Raw genomic sequence first — 18,261 nt, 5'->3', positions numbered from 1 at the left:
GCTGGTAAACAACTGAGAGGGATATTCCTACCAAAAGGAGCCATTCAAGGCCAAATCTGAGACCCCACTCCTGGAAGACTGGATTTCTAAAGTCTGTAACAGACTAGAAAGTGCATCCTGGCCTGCTGCTCAATAGATGCAGCTTCAGCCACATTTGAACGTGGAGCAATAGTGACATAAAGTGGCCTGGTGGGTTAATCACAGGTAAAAGGTGGAAGCATTTCCCAGGAGACCAGGCAGTTATAATGTTATGCTAGCATGGCATGCTGTAAGAAAAACAAGCTCCAAGTACTACCCTATTCTTTACAGAAGGGACACCGAAGCCCTTCACATCTGGTAACGGTAAATAGCACAGGATCACCTGGGAGGAGGTATCTAAAACACTGCCTCCTCCTTCTCATATATGAAGTTTGCAAAACGAGAAAGGCAACTAGAAAAGCACAGGTATAAATACATGTGAAAATGTGAAAGGTTGTGACAATGTTATATTCTACCTAGATGTCTGGTTCTCTGAAAATAAGCATTATGAACAATAATAGCAAAAATTTGATATTTCAGTCTACATGCCCACAACCTGATACCCAACTGCCACCTTAGAGGTTGGCACATGTAAAGTGTATCTTCAGAGCAGTGTAAACAAAAGGAAAGAAAACATAAAAAGATAACTGTCTGACATTCCTGTCAGGACCATCTGATCCATTTAAATTATCTGCAAATATTGATTGGTATCTCAATATTAGATGACATTATCAAATGTCAGCAGAGACATGCCGATTTTTCACCAGAGTCCTTTGCTGGCTGTTGTATCTCCATGTGCTTATTATTTGTGTGGGGTTTATTCTTGTTCTTACAGGAATAGATTTGTCCGCAGGCACCATACAGTGCAGAAGACAGAATGATCCCTATGTCAATTAGGGTTTCCTCAAGATAATTTGACACACATTTTCTTAGTTAACAACATCATTAAGTATTAGATCTAATTACAGGGAAAGCTATGTATATTATAAAATATAAATTAAGTTTGTTTTATAGATTAAAAGCAAATCAATATTTAGCAGTAACAGTCTCAAGAATATTTTCTTTAATTACAGTATGACACTGATTAGTAATTCAGGCTGGAATTATGGGTCTCGGATTTATTATCCTGTAAACTGATAGGGAAACGCCTACCCTATTAAACCGCAGTTCTCTGGGTGTTTCCTCTCTGGCCATAAAAGATCACAGCTGGGCCCTTGACAGCTTCAGGACAGTTCAATGCAAATAGTATCACTTGTGTGATACTACAAAGCACCATGAGAGTTCACTGGTGATGCTGTCATGGTCAGAGCTATATAATAGCTGTCAATTTCAAAGATTTAGAGAAGATGATTTTAGAAAAACTAAAATATTTTAATATGCTTTGCCTGTTAAAGCTAGACTTGATTGGCTTCCTTACAAATTTGTACTGTATTATATATTGTTTAGGTAGCACACAGTACACTTGTAAGCATACATCCAAGGAAGCATATCTCACTGATACCAAGTAAGCATAAATAATTTTTGGCTAATCACAAGTGCAGGTGCTGTCAGAGATGCACGTTGAAGTGCTCATTGCTTGCCTCTTGATGTCTCTAGATTTAGAAAACAAAGAAAAACATCATAAATAGAAACCAGCAATTAATATTGGTGACTTTTAACTAAAAAGCAGAAATATAATTACAACAACCAGAAGTGGAAAGTAAAGAGATAACCACTGAGAAAAGCTGTTTCACAAAAAGTTTTGTTTGGGTTTGTTTTTTTTTTCTCCAGAAATTTCCAGATTGGTAGGGGTTAAAACAGAACACAGAAGAACAAAACCAATTTTTAGAAGTTTTTTTTTTCTTTTTTTTTTTTTTTTCTGGAGAAGAAAGACTGTTTCTTTGCTACACAAAGACTCTTTCATTGCTTGGATCCTGAAGTGTTAAGCTACTCAGCTCCACTATCTATTCACACTGTCAAGAATTCCCTAAAATAAATCCGGTGTAAACAGGGTCCATAGGTCCTGATGGTTGGAAACGGTACATGCGTAGGAGCATGACATGAGAAAGCCAAAGCTTTGAAGTGGATCTACATCCACTTTCTGTTCTAAGAAGCTTTCCAAGTAAAGACTTAAAAAGTCAAATTTGACTTCAGCAGCAACTAATTTTTTTCATAGTGAAAACTCAAGGCAAGTAGAAGATGGCAGGAAAGGACATATAAGCTCTAATATGAGAGTTATAACTGCAAATCTCTATCTCTGTCTCTTCTTCCATGGCTTCAACAGCCTTCTGAGCTGCAGCAAATTGCACCCTGGTGACTCTAGGGACTCTCCCCAGTCCCCTCCGGTTCCCTCAGAGCCTGACCGACAGCTCCCTGCACCACAGAGTACCCTCTCTTTTTCCCATCTACTGCTCTACCAATGTCCCTCTCTGAGCGTGCATATGATGACACCATGAGCAAATGTAGCACATACCATACATCACAACATACAGACAACTTGGGGCATATTAGTGCCCCCCTGGGACTTGCTGGAGCTGTTCCAAAAATAAAAATCCATGAGAAGGAGCAGGGCACAGGACCCTTGCGGTGTAAAAGCACCAAGACCAAGGCCATGACAAGTCATCTACTTTTTCCTACTATGTCAGATACAGAACACGGACATAAAGATCTAAGTGTGGAAAGATGTCTCACACCCCTGGTCGTGGGCAGACCTCTGCCAGAGGTCTGTCCAACAGAAAAGAACTTAATTTCAGAGACTATTCATCCACTGAAGTTAGGAAAGCAAGCTGATCCCTCAAGTACACAAATACACAAAGAAGCTATTAAACAAGATTGGATAACAATAGAGATCACCACTACGATCCATAGCTTTAAAGGCATAAACTGGTTGTGATTAGAGGCTTGACACAGTTTTGACTGGAGAAATGATACGTCACAGCAAAGGGGGAAAAAACTACAAGGCACAACATCTTGCTAACCAAAACTCCATCCATTTTTTTTCCTATTTCCTCAGCAGAACATCCAAAATACCTTGTTCTACACTGCAACAAGCCTAACTCCAAAGAGTTTGGACAGCAGAAATAATGACACAGGTTTAAGAAGGTAAAAAATCCTTCCTGCTCTTTGATTAACTGGGCTTCTTGATGGAGTTAAGTGCAAACAGCTGCCTGGACTTCAACTGAAAAGCCTAAATCTAAACACTCAGTGTTTACATAACCCAAACTTCTAATCAGGCAGCTGGATAATCCACCCATTTAAAGTATCCCTAAGAGTTTCAGGGAAATGTGATTTTCTTACAGCTACGCCAATCAACAACCACTTTAAAAAACTCCAGCTACCAAGTTACTACTTTGGAACAGCAGTCTCAGCGGGATGGGGTCACGACCCCACAGTGAATCACAAAGCAATTTTGGTGGGATCCTTCCCCCTTTCTTTTTCTTTTTTCTTTCTCTCCCTTTTTTTTTTCTTTGAGTAGTACAAATCTGAATCTCTAATTTCCTCTGTATTCAGATGTTGCAAGGTAATAAATTAGAGAAGGAGAAAAGCGTACAGCAGTGCTTGCACACATGTTGGCATTTGCTCATGGGACCTTAATCGCAAATCTCACAAAATCCTGACCACATCCATCTGGATCTAAGGAACCTGGGACTACAATCACCACCAACAGAATCCATAATTTCTCAGAGGAAAAAAGGAAAAAGAAGCAAGACCGAAGAATGAGAAGATTTTGTGGAAGAAGGCAGTATAGATATTTACAGGACCACTTATAGGATTCAATACTCCTTAAACTGACAGACACATTCATAGTGACTTTAATTGGCCATAGCACCCCATGTTCAGGGCCCTATCTCACCTCACAGTAGTGTTTTACCACCACAACTCTCTATAAGGTCAGGCTCTTGGTTTTGTTCTTACGTAACTTAGTAAAGTCCCTGTGCTAAATCACATCTGGTCACACCTGTCAGATAATGAGAGTCTGAACAGAAATATTTCCCTGGCCAATACCACAGTTAATAATCTGCTCATCCACACAATCGCTAACAATATATTTTATACTTCAGCTAAATGTTAATTTTCACCAAAACAGGTGATGCTTCTTGGACTAAGCAGAGAAACATGGGTTTTACTTCTGAGTCTACTGCTGAGTGATCCTGGACAACTTACTTGATACGTCTTTGCTTCCATATCCCTACCTGTAAACGGTGGCTGGTGATGTTTAGCTTTCAATTTGAGACATGGTAAAGCAAATAACTTAGTTTTAGTAATGAACCATAATGCTCAAGACTGTTAGTGAAGTTTTATTTTAAAACCAGTGCAATAAATTGAAAACAAGAAAAACATTTAACTTTTTCTAAGCAGGAAGTGATCCTTTTAGAACACATGATAATAAATTAAAAATTAAAAAAAGGGCATGCTTTTAGACAGATCTGATACAATCTCAACATAAAGAAAATAAACTTCATTCAGTGTTTCTTCATTTTGCCAAGACCCCACCAGAGCAGCAGAGATATACCACTGGAGATCCAACACTGGAGAAACAGCACTACGTAATCTCTTTCAGATTATATGCCAAATATTTCAATTCTTAGACAAAGAATTTCAAATGTTTAGGGCCAAAGTTGAGAAAGAGCTTTTTTATTTTTAACTTTTAAGAATTGTTTATAAATATTGCAATGTTGGACAAAATGTCGCAAATTTTAACCCAGACCTGAATACACAGACAACAATTTCTTGTGCTTTTCAGCGATAGTAGAGGTAAGTCCCTTTCAAATAACTTGAATAAAGTGGTAGAAAAACAAAGAGCAGTAAAAGCTTGGCTTAAATTTTTATTACTTGAGGTTTCCAAGTATTTCTCCTGCTTACAGATAGATGTCCCTTCCACCAAAAAGCCCAGAAGAGAGCTCTTGCATTAATATTCATCAACTCCAGCTGTACTAAATGATCACTATAACAGACACACTGCTCATTAATTCATCTGCCAGCTGCTCTTGTCTTTACCATATTAGCTAACTGCTAGTGGACAGCAGTAAGAACAAAAATACTTGATTTGATAGAAAAATTTCATGTCCTTCATCTTGATACTAAGAAGCCAGCTGTCATATCTGCTCTATTCTTAGCTCTGCCTGGTTCCTATTGGGACTACATGGCAAATTAGCTGCGCCCAGCTCAATTGCACAGTCCACTCCTACCTGGATCCCTAGCAAATTCCTATGCCTTTTTTAGGAGTCTATAGCTCCTCTCATCTTTCCAGCTTCTTTTCCACTCCTGTGGTTGATCAGCACAGAGAGCAGAAACTCTGGCAAAAAGGGTAGCAGAGTCCAAGCACTAACCCCACAAGAGATGAAGTGGCAAGTGATAGAAAACTGGAAGGTTATCTATAAAACACCAAAATAACTTCAGTTCCCTCCAGACTGAATCCTCTTTTTCATCTTTAGGATGAGACCACCTCTATCTGGGTTTTTGGAGATATGTTTGAAATTAAGTTTCCCATTTAATTATTTTAAAAAACTGAGGGGAAGGTTGGAGACCTCTGAGCTACAGAAACAAAAGCAGTCTGTATGCTCCCCTTTGTGTAATGATTTCACGCTATATACACTACAAGGCAAGCAAGAGGCATGTAACTAAGTCTGGCTGTTGAGAAAGCATGGCAGAAGGTGACATTCAGCTCACAGACCAGTCAGTGAAACACAGCATCAGACACCACTTGCGGACTTCACTGGGAACATGCCCTGCACTGAAAGCCCACGACACAAGGCAAGTGCACACAGCACAACACGACGGAGGATACCTGAAAGTCATAGTCCCGACTCGGTTCCTCAGCCTCTAGTCCATCACCACTGTGTGCTACCCTTCAGCCACAGGCAGTGTGGTCAGGAAGCTCTGTATTTATTACCATCACAGACCGCAGCACTTTCTTCCTTTGCTTGAACAGCACAAAATATTTTCATGCAGAACACCTACAGCATTCCTTCTTGAACATCTTTTAAGACAAAATGTCTCAACTAGGCAACAATTTATTTTCATTAAGAGTTCAGTTTGGCTTGCTTCCCAGCAACTTTCTGGACAGCCAAAATAACAGAAGTATTCTAATTCAAATAACTGTGTCCTAAAAAATGGATACATCTGCAGTATTTGCTGTTGAACAAGCAGCCAAGCCCAAATATTACCTTGTAATTTTGAGAAATAAAATAAAATACAAGTTTCAAGTGAAATACCCCTTCTACAGTCATGTTTCCAGTCTCCATTTTCCATATCTTGAAAATGAAAATGAAGTTTTATAACCAGACATAAATGTAACTTTTCCAGCAACAAATATATGACATCAGACTCGTGTAGCCATATACTTAGATTGCAACACACTCTCTGAAGAGTCATTTTTCAGTGTCCTAGCAGGGTGGGACTCATGCACGACCTGAACCTACCAGTCAGTTAGAACTTGTATGTGAGAATCTGAGCAAAAAAGCCCATTCAAAATGAGCCCGCTTAAAACTTTTCTAAACCTTATTTAAACCTGTAAAAGACAACATAGAACAGTAATGTTAGTCAGCATGTGAGAACACCAGCCATAATACTATTACAACTGTTTATATGTATTCACCAATATCCATTGAATGGTCTCACAGCAGGCAGTGTAGTTTGGGTTTTTCCCCGTGTCCTGCTATTTCTTAGCTGCGTTAAGCCTGGACAACACATTTCACTTTTCAACTAAACATTTCACTTTTCCCTTGTTTAGTGAGCAATAACTTGTTACGAAAAAAAGAAAAAAAAGCTATCTTGCTTATGCTTCTTTACAATATCTAACCCACAAAACAGCACTAGTTAAGACTCCAAATTTAGACGCCAGTGTGAGAAGGAATATCAGTGGCTCTGTCTGCAGAAAGTGAGGTGCAGAATATCTGCGTGTTTCAAAACAGCAACTTTCCAGCTCTTCAGACTGGCAGGCTCAGCCCTGCAAGCTAACATACAGCCCCGCTGTGTGCTTACAGCTGCTTCAGCCCCAGTTAAATCAAATTGTTCATACACAGCTTCAAACCCTACTTAACTTCGCTGGATATCTCTGTGTTCACACCAGCAAAGAGCCCCCAGCCAGGGGTATGGTGCAGAAGCAGATCCTTTCTGCCCACTGACTCTGTGCGACACCATCCACAGCTGCAATGCAAACGCTGCTTTCATTCTGCAGAGGTTCCAAAGAACATTTACTTGAAGTCTGAAAGTGATAAAGGGTAGCCATTCTGTATAGTTAACAATTTTGTATAGTAAACAATTACATAGTCAGCATCTGCTTATCTTGTTCAAAAGGAAAAAGAGTTTTTTAAAAATAAACAGTAAGAACCATATTTAAAGATTCGAAACTCAGGGGTTTTTTAGCAAGGTCTGCTTATAGAAGCTGGAAGGCCACCTTTTTATGAAAGGATAATATCATTTTACAGAATTGCAAGCATTTCTACCAAATGTTTGCCTGTGCTTCTGTGTAACTAAAAAGAAAACGGTGACAAAAGAAGATCTTCACAAACACAGAATCACACCGCCAAGATTAGGTACAGCTTGCTCATAGTTTCAGTGGGTGCCCCGTAGTATTTCTGGGAGCCACAAAATGTACTCCAACCCAGGCAAGTTATGCCAAGCCACCGCTGCTGAAACAAAACCAAAAAACCTAAGGCAGAATTTTTAGAACAATCAAAAATACTATCAAACTATTTCACACACGCAACATGTTCCAAGCAACTAGTAACAATAGGAAAATGAAAACAAAGACATAAACTATTTCACGTATACAAAATGGGTCTTCACAAAACAGGAAAAAGTAGGTTTCTTACAGGGATTCAAAGTTAAGCTATCTACTGTCCAAAAGGAGAACTAGCTACTGTCTGTCATCGGTGCACTACTAACAGTTTATTAGTCTGCTGACATCTCCATCTAGAAAAAACTGGTAAATTGTCTCAGGATGAGAGGTAACAGTGAGTGAAGAGGACTTGCTGTGATGTGGTGGTGGCAAGCAGGATTTTTTAGACATCTACACTTACTATGTGATAAAATGCTTCTAAGATGGTGTCACTTCCCTCCCAGACAGCCCAGCTTTTCTTAGCGCCTGATACTGAATCAGTGACCTTCTGTGAATTGGAGCTAATCTCAGGATATGTCACATCTGTAGCAGGAGCAACAGCTGAGCAACACTTGTCCAGGCATAATTGAGCCTCAAGATTGCAGAGCAGTGTGTGATTAATTGGCTGAAGGATTCCTGATAAAGGGGAGAGATAATGACCCGTCTGGGTCAATGGGTGGTGCTCTGCTTATCTAGAAGCATAACAGGCATTAGAAGAAATGCTCCTGATCAAGGTCACAGGGAACAGGGACAGATTCTGCATGAGTGTGAATTTGAGGCATTTCAAAATCACATTCCATAGATGTGCACAGGGGTAAGTGTACTTAGGAAGAGTATTTTAATGCCTTTTATGGTTCTGGTTCCACGAACATTATTCACAAAAGTACTGCCAGCAGCCTAATCTTGAAGAGATCTACCAATCAGCTTTGCAAGTACTTCCACACAGACTCGGAAAAGGTAAGCCTAAACCAAAGCAATTCTCACTTGATTTTCATGTGGATACTCTAGCTGTGGATAGCTTGTTCCAAGGTCCTCTCAGAAGCAAACAGGCAATGTTCCCACAGTGGAAAAGGGGAAAAAGCCACCCGGAACAACTGCTGCAGGCAACAGCTGTGGTGACACACACATGTGACTTGGTTTAGGAACTGCTTTGGCTCTCTAGGACTGCTCAGCTAAGCTGAAAAGAGCAGGTATCATTCCTACTCCACACATCTGGCTTCACAGCAACTACAACCACCTCTTTGGTGCACCCTCAGGGAAGGGAAGCCTTGAACATTCCTAAGGATGGACTTTAGAGCAAGTGCTGATTGTAAGTCCACTGCATCTTGTGCTTGAGTCCACCAGGGTGCCTTGTGCAGATCAAATACATCTTGTGCAGTAAGTTTGTAGCAGCGAAGCTACAGAAGTTCAGGTAAATTTAACAAAAATATGCTAAGCATTCATTTAAAATAATAGAGAGCAACAAATGGAAGATACCTTTTTATAATGTAGCAGCAGCCTGTTCTGCCATCCAGAGGACTCCCTGTGTCTTATGGACAGTGCATCTTCTGGTACCTCTCCCTCAACAACCTAAACAAATTTGACTGTCCAGATGAAAATACCCCAGGGGGTTCACAGCTGGCTAATCCAGCCAGATCTCTTCACAGGGAAGGGTAACTCTTCCCTTCCTTACTCTTTGGATGAACACAACTTGTTTACTCAAACAGCTCACTCTCTTTCCTGGGTTGACAAGAATTTCACTGCCATCAAATAGCTAAACATTTTTTTCTCTTAAACTCTAAATATTCATAAAAGAGATTCTATGGGAGCTGAGCTCTTTACGCTTCATGAATGCACTCCAGCTGCCTCTAGTCTAATGATGTTTCTTTCATCTGCCACGCAGATTTTCATACACTGAGGTTACTGCTCAATTATACTGTTGCTTGTGGAAAATTGAGAGGATAGCAGTTTATTGGAAATAAGTGTGAGGTAGAGTCCTACAGGGAGAAAAGTCACTCTTTGAAGCTTCAGTCGGCATCAGTTTATATAGGCCACACAAGAGAAGGTGTGGTGGGTCACCAGCTGACATATGCTCAGAAGAAATCAAAAGTCATACTGGTTTTGGCACAAATACAAATGGGCAAAGCGTCAACTAGAACAGGATTTTTAGTCCTTAACAGAAAGTTTTCCACTTCGAATAACCACAACAAGTAGGAAAAATGAGCTTAAAAGTCGTTCAGGACTGAAACAGTCAGAGCATGAAAAGTAACAAATAAGAGTTTGCAACCTGGAGCATTTTCACACTTCTATTCCCTCTCTGTGTAGATGTGCACATTCCAAGAAGTGAACTGTACACTGCTAACTGTATAAGCCAGGCAAATGGGAGTTAATGGTTTCACACAGTTGTCCCATCCCCTGACAAGCCCATCTGGCAGCACATATCTTCTGAGCAAACTGGAAATGGGCAAGTTTTCATGAGCAATCCATAGTCTCCCCTGAGAAAAAAAAATAAATTCAAACTGGGCTGCCCTTGAACAATGGCATGAGTATTGCCCACCTCCAGAGAGAAAAGATTTGCTTACTTCCTGTTTCGCTCAAAGAAGATTTATAGCTGATCATCATACAATTAATTGCTGGCTACGAGTTATTAATCCTTCCAAACCCACTTCACATTAGTGACTAATTCAATCTTATTTGATGCATAAATCACAGGGTACTGTAGTATTATGTTTTCCCTCCACTTTGGCTGTAATTCTGAATCCTTGAGGGCGTTCTTTTACAAACCCCTAATCTGTTTATGTGGTTCCAAATGTGCTGAGCTGAATTCTAATTTATAATCTCACTTCTTGCTCATGCAGCATTTCCTCTCTTCCCAGCACCTAGCTTTCAAGAGTCCCACTTTGTAGTGCACTGCCCTCCAATGAGTTCTCAATAACAGAGCTCAAATCCAGTTCTAAAAGCAGCTCCTCTGCGGAAGCTCACTCAGTGCTACAGAGCACTACAGAGCCCTCAAGTACTACTGAAGCACAGAGGTGAGAAGATTAACTAAGGGAATTTGCAAATAGGGCAAAGCTCAGCAATATTTCTGAGCTTCACTCTTGTACAAACAGTTCGATGTATTAAAAATACAAAACAGGTTATAGAGGGCATTTTTTGTCAGGCTCTGAGGACTACAGTGTTCTCTAAAACTGAAAGTGATAAAATGCACTGAAGTGGCCTTCTCCTCCCTTAGACATGGCTGTTCCCTTTCACACTGAAACAACTGACAAGGCCAGAGCCATCCACAAGCAGAGAATGCTGCTCCCTCCGTGTCTTTTAAATGTTCACACAGCAGGGGATGTCTGCTACTACTTATTTGTACAGCAGTATGCACAGTGGTCCCTGATGTTCTTTGATGAGTCTAGATGCTGCTTTAATGTAGCTTTTTAAAACCTTATTATGCTTTTATGTATTTTCTTACATGTTCTGTATTTCTGTTGAGAAAGCTAGGCTGGGCAAAACAGCACATGTAGAACATAGGAGTTTCATGTTCTCAAAGTTAATCAAGCTTCTATATGAAAGTGTGCAGATTGCCAATATCCTGATGCTGCTGTTTTAATTGATGTCAATCTATGTATGAACTGTACTGTCGTGACTGAGGTCATTCTTCCTGCCGCAACTAGTTGGCAATCTAACTCTCAAAACCACATGTAATTTGGCCCCCGTCAGGAGGCTGGCATTTATCGTAAATACACTTTGTCATAAGAACAACAAGCTCTTCAGTTTGCTCTACAGAAGTGCTTGGGGTTTTCACCTCTAAGAGTACTGTTACAATCACTGATCTGATCTATACACAGAATACAGTCATCAATTAATCCAGCCTACAACTCTGATTCAAAGACTTTATACTATGGAAAATTATTCCACAGATTCTATCTACTATTAAAAAATCGGTACACTCCATTTTCTTTTATGGTTTGTATTTGTCATGCCTTTGCTTCTGTCTGAGCTTTGCCATTAGACCAAGAGCACCAATACAAAAAAATTTTCTCTCTACCTTACTATCTTTCCATTTTCTTTTAGACAAATCAAAGTGAGTTAAAATATATGTGCAAAAGCAACCCCTAGTTTTTCACCACATCTAACCAGCAGAAAGCCAACTGCCACTGCTCACTGCCGGCCAGCCAGGGCAGCTATTTTCTGACACAATAATGTGAAACACACAGTAGGAGCTTTTGTTAAGACTCTGTGGCAGGATCCTGGTAGTCACAGTAAACTCCCTTTGTGAGCACTGGAGAGAACAGGTACTTGAAGACAAAAGCAATCTCATCCTAAAGCAGACGTCTGAAATAGGTCACTGTAATCATCTCCTAAAATCCTCTTTGCTCATTATAACAGAAGCCCAGGTTAAGTAACAGAGATGGAGATACCAGAATTGTAGCTATTTCCAGCAGTTTCCATCCAGGCACTGTATGCATATATCAACTACAGTCCTCATTTGCCTATAACAAAGAGACAAAGCCACAGCCTACCCAACGTCTGAGAACTGGGAAGCAGTCTGCACTGGGATAAGGGACATGTTGGTCTTCCTAACACTCAGAATAAGAAGCATCCAGGAAAAGTCTGGCTTTAGGTTAACACCTCACTCTTCTCTGGTATTTTTCATCTGTGGATCTCAAAGTACCTCACAAAGCAAATCAATGTTTTTATTCCTGTTTTACTTGTCCAAGATCATCTGGCATAGACACAAGCTGAGTTCTAGTGCTCTGAAATACTGCTCACTACCATACAAGCCATGCAGTCTCCCCGAAAAAAATCATTGCTATCTCCAGAAAGATAGAAAATTGGGATTCACAGTATGAATCTAAAACGAAATTTCTAACATAAATGAAAATAAAATAAAAGCAATTATAAATGTAAATTAAATAAGAAGCAACTTATCTGGACTGTTTTTTTAGGCATTTGTCTTGAGATTTGCAGTGCAGAAATAACATTGCTCTGACATCACAAGTATGTACTTCTGTGCATTGAGAAAATCCTGCTGTTTATTTGGATCTTTTGAAGTCTAGTATCAATATAGCTTCTTAGTCCCCAGAGTGTCCTCAAGGTTTGAGATGTGTATTTTTAACTTCTATACTTACTGGCATTCCATTCACGCTATTTGGCTGTTCTTCCCATCAGGGCTTCATCAGCTATCGCTCTGATTTTGGCACCACTGGGTTTATTTGCTTTACCATTTCCTACATGTCTGTGTGAAGGGGTGTGGCCTGCTATCCCGATTAGTTCACCCACACAAAAACTGTGTTAACTTAAGAGCTAAAGCTCTTTGAGGGCATTTTCCTATTAATGTAATCAGCATAAACCAAGGAAATCATCAGTTAAGGCAGCACTGATGCTCAGGCCAGTTGTACCCACCATGTTGTACACACTTTGCTGCCCACATGCCATAGTACCTACAGACTCTCACTTCCACACAAGTTCACCCTCACCTCCAGGATTCAGCCACCCACAGTGCATCTACTCAGTCCATGAAGAGTGCGCACACACACACACCATGGTAGGGAATGGAAGTGGCAGGAGGGAGAAGGCACATACTGACAGCATGAAGCAGTAGCTCAGTGTCAGCGGGCATGGGGAGGAACAGCACTCTGCCATTTGCTTGCAGCATACTGCATCCCCCTCAGAGACATACTCCTGCAGAGCTCAAAGTACACAAAGACTACTGTTTGATTCCACTTTAAACAATTTTAGCTGTAGTCAAACAACAGAGTCACTTGAAGCTTCTTCTTTTAAAAAATCCATGGCATCTGTCAAAAAATTTTTGCTGAATTTTTCAAATCATGTTGCCAAAAAAGGAAAAAAAAAATTAATCAAGAAATTAAATGGTTGGAAAAGCCAACATTTTTTAGCCTGAATCTGGAATATTTTAGAAAGCTTGTTATAAAACACAGCGATGCAGGAAGAGCATAGAAAGTGCTTAGTTCATAGTTTATACTAATGTTGGATTTCAAGGGTGCCATTAGGGAAGTACATGTAGTGCCTGTCAATTAAAATGTCACCACTAGATTTTAACAAGGCAAAGAAGGTCCAGGGCTTTCAGGGCCTGGTATTTTACGCTACCCTCAGAAATCAAACTGCAACCAGGAGACAGCAGTCCTCAAGAGAGCACTGCTCAAGTCCTCTATGTTTCACACCTTGATGGTGCATCGGACAGAAAGATTATGCCACATGAAATTTGAATTCAGCTTCATTGATAACAGTCTGATGACAAATGACTACTTCCCCAGCAAAAATCTTCCCTCTGTGTGACAATACACTCATCCTGACACAGTATGGTAAAGTACCACACACAAGTATGGCCTGGTCTTGGTGGGGATAGCTAACTAAGAATAAACAGAGTTTGGAAGTTGGCACTGCCCAAGTCATTGCATGCTGTCCTTACAGAGCAAAATGCAAAGAAGAAAAGCAAGTTGGACTCACTGATCAAGTTGGCAGGAGCACAGGAATTTTTTTTAGCTACCATAAAGACCTACTGAAATGAGAGCTTCCCAAATCTCTGCAGGTATGTCTGTGACTTTTCCATCATCAGTAGCCTGCTGCTTAGGGAAGCAGAGCATTAGGCTTTTTTTAAAGACTTTTAAAAGCCCCTCTGTTCACTTTCAACTATTCATCACAGTCATTTGAAGTTCTCTTTTGCAGCCCTTCTTCTTCTTACTCACATCTGGTGCTGCATGTTACTACACTGCAACCATAAATAATGAAGGAATGATATGGAGGTACTGGATGGTCTGTTGCAGCGTCCTCACCGCCAACCATTCAAGAAAGTTCTTGCATTTCCATTACAATACTTATATAGGAGAAGGGGGTGGAAGTACAGAGTTCTCCATTCTAGAATACAGTTTCTAAATAGCACTTCATTAGAAGGGCCAGCAAGCGCCTAGGCTGAAAAACAAATAGCATATTTTAAAAAGAGGATTTTCTCCTCAGTGAGTACATTCGCACCGAAAACTCCAGAACAGACAAGATCTAGCAAAAGCATTTCAGGAAGTGACGATCTCTTTCAATAGTTGGTCTCCTGGTAAAAAGTGGCATTTGCATCTCCTACGTACAAGAGGCTGAAGTGGGAGAAGGCTGTTTCAATTGTCTTTGCTCCAGGTACATGATGCAACAGTATGTTGTCCCAACACATTAACTTGTTATGAGCTACACAGATCATATCTGATAGTGCTCTGCACTTGGTGAGCATTTCTGTAGCCGTGAGATATTTCACCATTCTCAACCTCTGCTGTTCATCCTATTACTTGACTGATTTGTCTGATTATAGAAATGGAGGGGAAACTGAAATCATTTTTGCAATTTTTCCAAATGAAAATTGAAATTACACTGACAGCATTAGGCTTGTCACCTTTCATTTCCATCATCACCAGAAGCTCTTTACTGCTGCTGCACGAGTTTCTCCGGAAAAGAAACTGCTTTAAGCGGACACCTGAAGAAATGCAGCTTGGCCAGTGATCATTAAATGGTTCCTTAAATGCATTATTATGGAAGATGGCATTTTCAGTGGTGTAGGTAAACTGTGCAAGTACAAGCACTTCAAAATCTAGAACGGAGCTGTGAAAACTATGTTAATGTCCTTTCAAAACTCTGCTTCCCATACACTTATAGTGAAAAAAATCTCCTCAGAATAAATACATTAGGGCCTATCTTCTCTATAAAAGCTTTTTTTGGTTTATCGTTAAAGGTAAATACATTCATTCTAAGTACTTTCTGCAGATGTTTTTGAGTTCCAGTAACTGCAGGATAAGTACTACTGTAGTATTCATGTACTGGTGAGAACTGACCACAGAAAAAAATGTTCCAGTTCTATGATTCACAAACCAGGTCTCTCACATAGCTTCAAAGAAATTAATCTCAAGAGCTTCTTATTTACCTCTACAGTTCCCAGGGAAATCATAAGAAATCTCTTTGTCTCGGCGGACATTAGACCCTTACATTTCTTGACTGCTCCTCTTAATTTCTTAACCTTGTTTTACTGAATACCAATTTAAAAAAATTACTTGCATCCACACAGAGAAAGTTGCTTGCGCACTCAGACAGCAAATGGAATAAATTAAACTCAAGAAAAAGGTAAAAGCTGTAGTAATGTAAGGCAGTAAACCTTTTGGAGTGATTCCTAGAAGGGAGGCACTCAGGGGTTAAATTGGACTACAGTGAAAGAAATCACTGGTGAAGGGTTCATTTATTTACATTCCCATTAGAGGAGTCTACAAAGACATACATCAACAGAAACAAACCATTTTAGTGCATTCATTGACTGAACATCCATCAGTGAACATGATCTATGCCAGCATGTCTAGGAGTGACAAGATATTATTATTGTAGTGCCAAAGGAGGAGGGGGGCAGGGGACTGAACAAAAGGGAGTGCTGATCCTTGCCTTAACAATGAGCCCCTATTCTCTTTCACTGCACCTGAGGTCCAAGGCTTCAAAACCAATGTATTTTTTCATTGCCCACTAACAGATACACTGTGGTTTGGTTCACGCCTGGTGGTATACGAGTCCTCAGTGGCGTACTACACTACTTCCTTGAAAGCAGCCCTTCCTCTCATAGCATCTCATAGCATACTCTATCACCTCTGCTGACTAAATGACACCATCTCACTCATCAACCACATGCAGCTTTACTCCTTCCACCTTCCTTCCCACTGTTTGCACTGACTGTTTATTTTTTTAAGCACCTAACCCCCGATTAATCCACCAGACAGTAGAAAAGATCCGTTTGTGAGAGACAGCAATTAGAGCTGTAAGCACTCAGTCTTTCTGTGAAACACCTGTTTCATTCAAATTACCAGAGGAAAAAAAGCAGAAAGCAGGACAAACTGTCGGTGGAAATGAAGAGAAATGGGAGCAAGCTCCTAGTATGATAAGAGCCTCCAAACTTCAGACAGCAGTCTTCCTGCCTTCTTCCAACAGTAGTGCAGAAAACACACACAGCATCTGCAATACCTAACTCACATACCTGTGACACTGGTAGGCTCCTTATCAACTGTGTTCCTGCTCTTTAACTCTTAACAGAGTGCAGAAATGTGCAAACTACTTATATTTTGCAGTTATTTACTTTATTATTATTTTCCTTTGCCCAAAATTTAAATGAAGAAGGTTGATACCATCTTGAAATTGGAAATATTTCAAGCAGCTCCATTTCTGAAACATCCTCAGCACCAAAGCCAGACCTTTCCATTGTCCTAGGTTTTGTAATTTTTCTTCCAACAGCACCAAACATCTGTTCCAATTTTCAAAAATGAGTACTTCAAGAAAGCATGAACATGGCTTTGAAGTTTCATAATTTTGGTCAGTCATATGATCTAACAACAGCTTTCGTATACATAAACACATATAGAGAAGGTCAGTAACTAAATAGCTGTTGGATTTATCATCTTTGACTAGAAAGTTAAGTGACAATATACAAACAAAAATACCAAGTGGCATAGCATGGCTCTGACTCATTCTCTCTCTTTTACAAAATGAGAGAAAATTATATACCAAACAGATTGTGTAAGCACCACAGGCAATAACTAAAGCTGGAAGAAGGCCAGACTACATTAATAGCTGCTATTTGATCTAGTTCAAGATCCCTAAACACCAATGGCTGATGAAGTCAGTGGAAAGGCTCCTATCAATTTCTAAGAGGTGCTGTACGGAACCCAACACGGCTGGCAAGCAATAGTGCATGGAACAAGGAACAGAGCTGATGCTACAGCAATTCAGTTCATCACCGTGCTGGAAAGCAGGCTGTGGTAATGCTCCCAGCAACCATATTTCAAGACTTATCAGCTTTTCCTCTTTCCAGGGGAATCTGTCCTCCTGAGTACTTTTAAACCTCTGAAATCAATGGGATTACTCAAGGAATAATGTACCACAGAACCTGAATATTTATGGTAAATCTACCGCAGTGATTTCTAATGTACTGTGATCCAAGAATTCTGAATAAAACATCAACAATGCAAAGACAGATTTTCAACTGATAAAAATCAGCTGTTTCCCTTTCAAAGCAATGGAGCTGCAACAATTTGCAACTAACAAAACCACAGCTTACCATTTTCAAAATTAAAATAATTTTTGCAGTATTTACAGCTAAAAGTAGACCCTGCTTTTATTTTCTTACTGTATAATAATAGGTCATTTCTTGTAAAATAATAGATCATTTCTGTTGCCTCAAAGTTTTTTGGTTTGGTGTTTGGTTTTTTTTTTGGCTTATTGCAAAACTGTAGGCATTGTAAGAAACTATTTATATTCCAGTTTGGTTCCTTTTAAGTTGCACTGCTTATACATTCGTAACTTCTTTAAGAAGTCCCCAGAGGAAATGAAACATGTATTACATAAGCAAGTGTATACACAGGAATAATATAAAACACACCTTTTCTTCTCTTTTCTAAACTCCCTTTGTTAACAACACATAGAAACAAATACATATATATATGTGTGTGTGTAATGAGTATATGCGTATGCATAGCTATATCTATCTACATATATCGTTATAGTAACAGTCATCCTTTCATAGGGCTCATCAATAGCAGGTTTTACTCACCTGATGGGCAATTTGCCATCGGGGCCATCCTGTCTGTCAGCACACCTTATCTGCTATCATGCTTTTCTTCAGATCCATAGTTACATGTAAGAAAATGTTGGATATCTGTCTCCTC

At 39.8% G+C, this 18,261-nt stretch overlaps 1 long non-coding RNA gene across 1 annotated transcript in view; it reads right to left on the bottom strand.

Moving 5' to 3' along the window:
• The window catches only part of LOC308071980, a 147,513-nt gene that overhangs the window by 36,355 nt on the left and 92,897 nt on the right, over positions 1-18,261 (bottom strand). Inside the window, exon 2 of the long non-coding RNA XR_013931451.1 lies at positions 1-18,261. This exon is cut by the window's left edge and continues 36,355 nt beyond it. This is a non-coding gene — a long non-coding RNA (uncharacterized lncRNA).

The sequence above is a fragment of the Falco punctatus genome (genome assembly GCF_963210335.1).
Source record: "Falco punctatus genome assembly, chromosome: 12".
NCBI lineage: Eukaryota > Metazoa > Chordata > Aves > Falconiformes > Falconidae > Falco > Falco punctatus.
This window is presented reverse-complemented; position numbering and strand designations above follow the sequence as displayed.